The sequence below is a fragment of the Heterodontus francisci genome, chromosome 2 (assembly GCF_036365525.1).
Source record: "Heterodontus francisci isolate sHetFra1 chromosome 2, sHetFra1.hap1, whole genome shotgun sequence".
NCBI classification, from domain to species: Eukaryota; Metazoa; Chordata; class Chondrichthyes; order Heterodontiformes; family Heterodontidae; genus Heterodontus; species Heterodontus francisci.
In genome coordinates this window covers 44,157,126-44,166,733 of record NC_090372.1, presented here as the reverse complement: position 1 = coordinate 44,166,733, position 9,608 = coordinate 44,157,126, and the positions used below count along the sequence as shown (strand labels likewise).

Below are 9,608 nucleotides of genomic sequence, written 5' to 3'. Positions count from 1 at the left end.
CAAAAATCTCTGCCAGGGCCCCAGCAATCTCCTCCCTTGCTTCCCATAGCATCCTAGGATACACCTGGTCAGGCCCTGGGGATTTATCCACTTTAATGTGCTTCAAAACCTCCAACACCTCCTCCTTTGTAATGTTGATATGCTCCAGGATATCGCTGTTCCCTCCCTTGAACTCACCAGCTTCCATGACCTTCTCCACGGTAAATACAGACGAGAAGTATTCATTTAAGACCCTGCCCATTTCCTGTGGCTCCACACATAGATTACCGCACTGATCCTTAAGGGGACCTACTCTCTCCCTAGCTACCCTTTTACTATTAATATATTTATAGAATCTTTTAGGATTCTCCTTTATCTTATCTGCCAGGGAAATCTCATGGCCCCATTTCGCCCTCCTAATTTCCTTCTTAAGTGTACTCCTACATCCCCTATACTCCTCGAGGGACTCGCTTGATCCCAGCTGCTTATACCTGACATATGCCTCCTTCTTTGTCCCGACCAGACCCTCAATATCCCTCGTCAACCAAGGTTCCCTAAACTTGCCAGCCTTGCCCTTCCATCTAACAGGAACATGCGGCCCTGAACTCTTCCTATCTCACTTTTAAAAGCCTCCCACTTGCCAGACGTCCCTTTACCTGTAAACAGCCTCTCCCATTCAACTTTCGAGAGTTCCTGTCTGATGCCATCAAAATTAGCCTTCCCCCAATTTAGGACTTCAACCTGAGGACTAGTCCTATCCTTTTCCATAACTATCTTGAAGCTAATAGAGTTATGGTCACTGGTCCCAAAGTGCTCCCCCACTGACACATCAACCACCTGCAGCCTCATTTCCTAAGAGGAGGTCGAGTGTCGCCCTTCTCTAGTATGGCCATCCACATACTGCTTCAGAAAACTATCCTGGACACACTTAACAAATTCTTCCCCATCAGATCTCTTAACACTAAGGCAGTCCCAGTCAATATTAGGGAAGTTAAAATCACCTACTATTACAACCCTATAATTCCTACACCTAACTGTGATTTCCCTACTTAAATGCTCCTCCAATTCCCTCTGACTATTGGGGGGCCTATAGTATAATCCCATCAAAGTGATCACCCCTTTCTTATTTCTAAGTTCTACTCATATGGCCTCGCTGGACGTTCCCCCTGGGATATCCTCTCTAAGTACTGCTGTGATGTCCTCCCTAGTTAATAGTGCAACTCCCCCTCCTCTCTTACCTCCACCGATGTCACGCTGGAAGCATCGGTACTCCGGAACATTGAGCTGCCAGTCCTGCCCATCCCTCAACCATGTTTCCGTAATAGCTATAATATCACAATCCCATGTACCGATCCATGCTCCGAGTTCATCTGCCTTACCTGTAAGGTTTCTTGCATTAAAGTAAATGCAGTTTAGCCTACCCGACCTTCCACGCTCCCTGTCCTGCCCCTGCCCGGCCTGCCTACTGGACTTGCTCGCTTTAACCTCTACATTTGCCTCAGCTATCTCATCAGAGAGTCTACTACTTTGCGTCCCGATCCCCTGCAAGACTAGTTTAAACCCTCCTGAGTAGTACTACCAAACCTCCCCACAAGGATATTGGTCCCCTTCCAGTTCAGATGCAATCCATCCCTCTTGTACAGGTCACCTCTGCACCAGAAGAGATCCCAATGATCTAAGTAGCTGAAGCCCTTCCGCCGACACCAGCTCTTCAGCCATGCATTCATTTGCCTTATCCTCCTACTCTCACTAGCACGTGGCACAGGGAGTAATCCTGAGATTACAACCCTAGAGGTCCTGTTTTTAACCTTCTGCCTGACTCCCTATATTCACTTTGCAAGACCTCATCTCTCTTCCTGCCTATGTCATTAGTACCAATATGGACCACGACCTCTGGCTGCTCACCCTCCCTGTTCAGAATGTCCTGCAGCCGCTCCGAGACATCCTTGACCCTAGCACCAGGGAGGCAACATACCGTCTTGGAGTCTCGTTTGTGGCCACAGAAACACCTATCTGCACCCCTTACGATAGAATCCCCTATCACTATAGCTCTTCCACCCTTTTCCTCCCCTGCTGTGCAGCAGAGCCCTCCGTAGTGCCACAAACTTGGCTGTTGCTGCTTTCCCCTGGGAGGTCATCCCCCCCAAGAGTATCCAAAGTGGTATATCTGTTTGAGAGAGGGATGGCCACAGGGGACTTCTGCACTATCTGCCTGTGCCTACTACTCCGTCTGGTGGTCACTCATCCCTTTTCTGCCTGTGCAGCCATTGCCTGTGGTGTGACCACCTCACTAAACGTGCTACCCATGACGTCCTCAGCATCGCGGATGCTCCACAATGAATCCACCCGCAGCTGCAGCTCCGTAATTCGGGTAGCCAGTAGCTGCAGATGGATACACTTCCTGCACACATGGTTGTCAGGGACACTGGAAGCATTCCTAATTTCCCACATAGCGCAGGAGGAGCATATCACGGGGCTGAGCTCTCCTGCCATAACTTACCCTTAGATTAATTAGTTACTCCCTGAATTAAAAAAATACTAATTACACTAGGTGCCTTGTTCTACCCATTCCAATCTAAAGTCCTTAAAAAAAAACACTTTAGCAGTACTCACCTTATCACCAGAGGTTTTTTTTTTCAACAAAAAAAACTTTCCCTTTTTTAAAAAGATATTTAAATACACTAACAGCAGTGACTCACCAACCAATCACCTTGCAGTTCTCCTCTGACATCATTGTTGGCTTTTTTTTCAAAACTGGTGCGCTGGAAGAGCTCCGCTCCACTTCCAGAAGGTAAGAGACTGGGCCTCGATCCTTGGGTTGGTTTTATAGGCTCCACTCTCGCGTTCTCCCCACAGGTCCGCTCCACTCCCGGAAGGTAAGAGACTGGGCTTCGATTCTCGGGTTGGATTTATAGGCTCCGCACTCGGCGTTCTCCCCACAGGTCCGTTCCGCTCCTCTCCACTCCGCTCCCGGAAGGTAACCTGTGTGGTATCACTTGATACTGAAAACCCCGTCCAGTGTAACAAAAACTGATTCTTCCTTATCTTGGGGTGTCAAAGGAATTTGACAGTATCCCTCAACAAATTTATCTTTGTAAGACACATGGCACTGCCCACTCTGTCAATACAGTCTTCTAAGCGAGAAATTGGGTAGGAGTCTGCCTTCGTTACTGCATTGACTTTTCTGTAGTCTATGCAAAATTGGGATGGCCCGTCAGGTTTGGGCATTAAGACTATTGGTGAATTGCAGCTGCTTTGACTGGGTTCAATTAAGTTGCTTCCCAGCATGTATTGGATTTCTGCTTACTTGGGCCAGTTTTTCTGGACTTAAGTGGTAAGGATGTTGTTTCACAGAGATAGATTCCCCTATATCCACATCATGTGTGGCTAAGGTTGTACATCCTGGCTTACCCCTACAGACTCTTTTAAATGTTCTGAAAAGCCTGGTTAGGTCTTCACGTTATTTTGCATCTAAGTACAAAAGCATGTTGTCCAATGTTACTAGCCATTCTGTATTCGCTAACCGGATAGTTGGAGGTTCAATCTGAGAATTGTCTAGGCCTCTTTCTGCCTCATCCTCCCTATCCTCTTCCTTCTCAACAGTCCCCATTACCTGACATACCTGTACTGGCTTATCCTCCTCCCTGCGATAATATTGTTTTAACATATTGATATGACAAAACCGATTCTTCTTCTGATGATCAGGGGTGTCAAGCAAGTACTCTACCGTACCCACTCTTTTGATCACTTTATATGAGCCACTGAACTGTGCTTTTAATGGTTCACCCTGTAACAAAAACAATACTAATACTTCATCCCCTGCTTGAAAATTGCAGGTCTTTGCATTCTTATCTGCCCATTTTTTCATATTGGTATGGGATGCCTTAAGGTGTTCCTGAGCAACACCGCAAGCTTTCGTGAGCCTTTCCCAGAACACAGATACATGGTCCAGTATCAGAGAGTCATTCCTTTGTTCTAAGAATCTGTCTTTGATGCGTTTTAGAGGGCCTCTTACTTCATGTCTGTAAACCAGTTCGAAAGGATTAAAACCTGTAGACTCATTTGGTGAATCTCTGGTGGCAAATAAAAGAAAGTCTAATTCTTTATCCCAGTCATGCGGATATTCGTGACAGTATGTTCGAGTCGCTCTGAACAGGCTCCAGAAGCTGGCCGAGCGCGTCTACCCTGAGGCACAGTGTGGCTTTCGTGCAGAGAGATCGACTATTGACATGCTGTTCTCCCTTCGTCAGATACAGGAGAAATGCCGTGAACAACAGATGCCCCTCTACATTGCTTTCATTGATCTCACCAAAGCCTTTGACCTCGTCAGCAGACGTGGTCTCTTCAGACTACTAGAAAAGATCGGATGTCCACCAAAGCTACTAAGTATCATCACCTCATTCCATGACAATATGAAAGGCACAATTCAACATGGTGGCACCTCATCAGAGCCCTTTCCTATCCTGAGTGGTGTGAAACAGGGCTGTGTTCTCGCACCCACACTTTTTGGGATTTTCTTCTCCCTGCTGCTTTCACATGCGTTCAAATCCTCTGAAGAAGGAATTTTCCTCCACACAAGATCAGGGGGCAGGTTGTTCAACCTTGCCCGTCTAAGAGCGAAGTCCAAAGTACGGAAAGTCCTCATCAGAGAACTCCTCTTTGCTGACGATGCTGCTTTAACATCTCACACTGAAGAATGCCTGCAGAGTCTCATCGACAGGTTTGCGTCTGCCTGCAATGAATTTGGCCTAACCATCAGCCTCAAGAAAACGAACATCATGGGGCAGGATGTCAGAAATGCTCCATCCATCAATATTGGCGACCACGCTCTGGAAGTGGTTCAAGAGTTCACCTACCTAGGCTCAACTATCACCAGTAACCTGTCTCTAGATGCAGAAATCAACAAGCGCATGGGTAAGGCTTCCACTGCTATGTTCAGACTGGCCAAGAGAGTGTGGGAAAATGGCGCACTGACACGGAACACAAAAGTCCGAGTGTATCAGGCCTGTGTCCTCAGTACCTTGCTCTACGGCAGCGAGGCCTGGACAACGTATGCCAGCCAAGAGCGACGTCTCAATTCATTCCATCTTCGCTGCCTTCGGAGAATACTTGGCATCAGGTGGCAGGACTATATCTCCAACACAGAAGTCCTTGAAGCGGCCAACATCCCCAGCTTATACACACTACTGAGTCAGCGGCGCTTGAGATGGCTTGGCCATGTGAGCCGCATGGAAGATGGCAGGATCCCCAAAGACACATTGTACAGCGAGCTCGCCACTGATATCAGACCCACCGGCCGTCCATGTCTCCGTTATAAAGACGTCTGCAAACGCGACATGAAATCGTGTGACATTGATCACAAGTCGTGGGAGTCAGTTGCCAGCATTCGCCAGAGCTGGCGGGCAGCCATAAAGACAGGGCTAAATTGTGGCGAGTCGAAGAGACTTAGTAGTTGGCAGGAAAAAAGACAGAGGCACAAGGGGAGAGCCAACTGTGCAACAGCCCCAACAAACAAATTTCTCTGCAGCACCTGTGGAAGAGCCTGTCACTCCAGAATTGGCCTTTATAGCCACTCCAGGCGCTGCTTCACAAACCACTGACCACCTCCAGGCGCGTATCCATTGTCTCTCGAGATAAGGAGGCCCAAAAGAATGTTCTAATCATCGTTTTGAGAGTTTGATGGCAACTCTCTAAAGCTCCCTGTGTCTGTGGGTGATAGGCTGAAGATTTTAATTGTCTGATACCCAAATTGCCCATGACTTTTTGAAATATTTTTGACATGAAATTAGAACCTTGATCCGATTGAGCTTCAAATGGTAATCCATATCTCATAAAGAATTGGGTTAACTTTTCTACTACAATTTTAGCAGTAATTATCCTCAAAGGAATGGCCTCTGGAAATCGAGTAGCCATATCTATGATAGTAAGTATGTATTGATGTCCCGCTTTTGTTTTTGGCAAGGGTCCTACACAGTCTACCAATACCCTGCTAAATAGTTCCTCAATCACTGGTATGGGAATTAGTGGTGTCAGTTTTATGGTAGGTTGCGGTTTCCTCACCATTTGGCATATATGGCATGTCCTACAAATTTGCCTCACATCCTTTCTAAGGCGTGGCCATTAATAATGTTGACTTATACATGATTTAGTCTTCCGAATCCCCATATGTTCTGCAAAAGGAATGTCATGTGCTAACTTTAATAATCCCTGGCAATATATAGATGGTACCACTATCTGTTCAACAACTGACCAGTCTTCGTCTGCAGGTCTATGAGGCAGTCTCCATTTCCTCCACAAAACCCCGCCTTCAAAATAATAGCCTTCTGGAACTCTTTTCGCCTCAGCTTCTGTCAGAGCCGTCTGCGCTATTTTGTATAACCCTGGATCAGCTTGCTGGACTGCAATTACAGAAGATCTGTTAAACATCTCATTTAGATGATCTAAATCCCCAAATAAGATTTCAGATACTTGGCTATCTATTTGTGGTGCCAATTTTACCTCCGACAATGGAGCCTATTTTGCTATTGCTTGGGTTACTACACACGCAGGAAATATTCTTGGAACTTGTTCCTGTAATTGTTCTGTTTCTTTAACTTCACTTGATTTTTCTGTAAATATAGGAGAAACTGATACTTTTGATCCGGCCAAATCATTTCCTAGGAGTAGATTAGTTCCCTGTACTGGCAAACTATGCACAACTCTAGTTTCCTCCCACAGCCAAAGACTTGCAGGTTGATAGGTAAATTGGCCATTGTAAATTGCCCCTAGTGTAGGTAGGTGGTAGGAGAATGGTGGGGATGTGGTAGGCAATATGGGAATAATATAGGATTAGTATAAATGGGTGGTTGATGGTTGGCACAGACTCAGTGGGCCAAAGGGCCTGTTTCAGTGCTGTATCTCTCTATGACTCTATAACTGCTACAGTTACCATCTCAGATATTAGGTCACACTCTAGGTGCACTTTATATAAAGGTACAGGTATATACTCCTGCCAATTCCATTAACTAAAGCTTTAGCGTTCGGGGCACTGTCTGGTGGAAACTTTATACCTTTCCCCAGCAAAAGCGTTTGGGCTGCTCTTGTTTCCCTAAGTATAATGATAGGTTTTCCTGCCTCACTTAAAGGATATGGAGTTACTTTTCCCTTTGACAAGAATTCATTATAACTTTTGGGTATCTTATTCTTAACCTCTACACTTGCTTTGGCTTTTGTATCTGGTTTTACATTGGCCATTAAAGCTACAGCCTGGTCTGCTGTACTCTAAGTCAGAGCTCTTTCCTCTGCATTAGCTTCGCGTATCCCAACAAGCCCCATGGACTTACCTCGCAATTTCCAGCATTCCGAATGAAGATGACCCATCTTGTGGCAATGAAAACTTCAGCTTGTGGACCTCACTTCTACCCTCAGCACCTTCCTTTCTGGCCTGAGGAGGTGATCCTGGCACATTCCCAGCTGTTCCTTCTTGTCCCTGGCTACTTGCCTTCCTTTCTCTCTTCCATTTTCTATCCTTCTCGGGTTTATGGGGGTGATGGACAAAAGGTTTTAGCTTATTCACAAGCTCAAAATCATCAGCAATTTACGCTGCTTGCCTAGCTTTCAAAACTTTCAGGTTATCTGCATGAGTTCTTACTACTGAAGGGATTGAATTTTTAAACTCTTCCAAGAGAATCAATTCTCCATGGTTCTCATATTTGGTTTCCATCTTTAATGCGCGTATCCAACGGTCAAAATTAATTTGCTTCACCCTCTCAAATTTTACATACGTCTGCCCAGCCAATCTCCGTAAGTTCCGAAACTTCCGACGGTAAGCGTCAGGGACTAACTCATATGCAGCGAGAATAGGCTTTTTTCCATCTCATAACGTGCAGAAGCCTCTTCAGGAAGCATGGCATAAACATCATGAGCTCTGCCCATCAACCTGCTTTGCAGAAGCAGTGTCCAGCTTTCCTTTTGCCATTTCATTTGTTTGGATACTTTTTCAAAAGATATGAAAAATGCCTCTACGTCCCTTTCCTCAAATTTAGGAAGAGCTTGTATAAGCTTTTCGCTGGGTCCTGTGTTGAATTCAGATTCTTCATGGCCACAACTTTCCCTGGATTCAAGACTACCTCTTTGTCTTAGTTCCATCTCTTTTAACCTATCTTCTCTTTCACTTTCTCTCTGAAGTTCAAGTTTTCTTAATTGTTTATCAGCCTCAAGTTTCGCCATTTCTTTTTCAAGCTTGAGTTTTTCCATTTATAAATGAATCTTAGCCACTTCTACTGCATCACACTCTGATTTACTATCTTCTTGTTCTTCATCTACTTTTAAATGTTGGGCTAAGACATCAATTATCTTTGCTTTTTTAGCACCTGATTTCAATTCTGCTAAATTTTTTAGTTTAATCTTGGTTAAAGTTGTCAAGTCACTGAGGAACACATTCTCCTTTCTCAGAAACCCTACAGTAACTGCTAATGCCATTCTGATGATATAGCCTTTATCCTATTATAGGAGAAACCTGGTTCCTTTTATCTTTTTCTCTTTCAAATTTATATTTAGAGATACAGCACTGAAACAGGCCCTTCGGCTCACCAAGTCTGTGCTGACCAACAACCATCCTTTATACTAATCCTACATTAATCTCATATTCCCTACCATCTACCTACACTAGGGGCAATTTACCTGTCAACCTGCAGGTCTTTGGCTGTGGGAGGAAACTGGAGCACCCAACAGAAACCCACACACTCACAGGGAGAACTTGCAAACTCCACACAGGCAGTACCCAGAACTGAACCCAGGTCACTGGAGCTGTGAGGCTGCGGTGCTAACCACTGCACAACTGTGCCGCCCTAAGGGGGGGAGAATGGTTGAAAGTGTACTTGCTGTATCCCAGATGGGACTTGAACCCACAATCCCTGGCTTAGGAAGCCAGTGCCTTATCCATTAGGCCACTGAGGCTGTTAATTATTACTCCCCTTACAGTTAATGTAATTGGCATTAGATTTGGATCCTGGATGATCGAGTCACCAATTATTATGTTATGACCGAGGTGGGAGTAATGCACTGTTAACTCAGTCCCATTACTCCACAGGTCACAGCATATTATTAAAGTTTACCACCTACTGGAAATTAGCCAAATTTATTTTAATTATTTTATTAACCCTCAGAATAAAATACACCAAACCAGGTATCTTTAAACAACAACAATTAACTATTTATTAATGAACTAAATCTTAAACAATATTGAGATAAATCTATGTCTGAAAAGACTTTATAACTTCTTATTCCTCCTAACCCTCATGCACACATACATACCTTCAAAACTAATAGTTAACCAGTTTTAAAATTATGTTTTAAATTAGAGCTGTTTCTTAGGAATAATAAAATAACTGGGTTGTAAGTCTTAGTGGGTTACGTTCCCGGTTGGGTGAGGTGTCCCAGAGTCAAATAGTCAGATGCCACTTGAAGTCTCCAGGCGAGTTTGATATACAGTTTGTAATGGATAGGCACTCGCGGTACTTTGGCTGCAGTAGGCATCACACAGATCTTTCAACAAAGTGTATAGCAACAGGTCTATTTAGATTTTTAAATCAGCAATCTAATATTGGAAGCTTTCTTAGAATTCCAGAACTCCCAGAAACACAAAAGGC

General features: G+C 44.7%; 1 non-coding gene across 1 annotated transcript; it reads right to left on the bottom strand.

Moving 5' to 3' along the window:
- Positions 1-8,843: 8,843 nt before the first annotated feature.
- Positions 8,844-8,916, bottom strand: trnar-ccu (transfer RNA arginine (anticodon CCU)). Its single transcript has one exon. It is a non-coding gene; the product is annotated as a tRNA-Arg (tRNA).
- Positions 8,917-9,608: the final 692 nt, after the last annotated feature.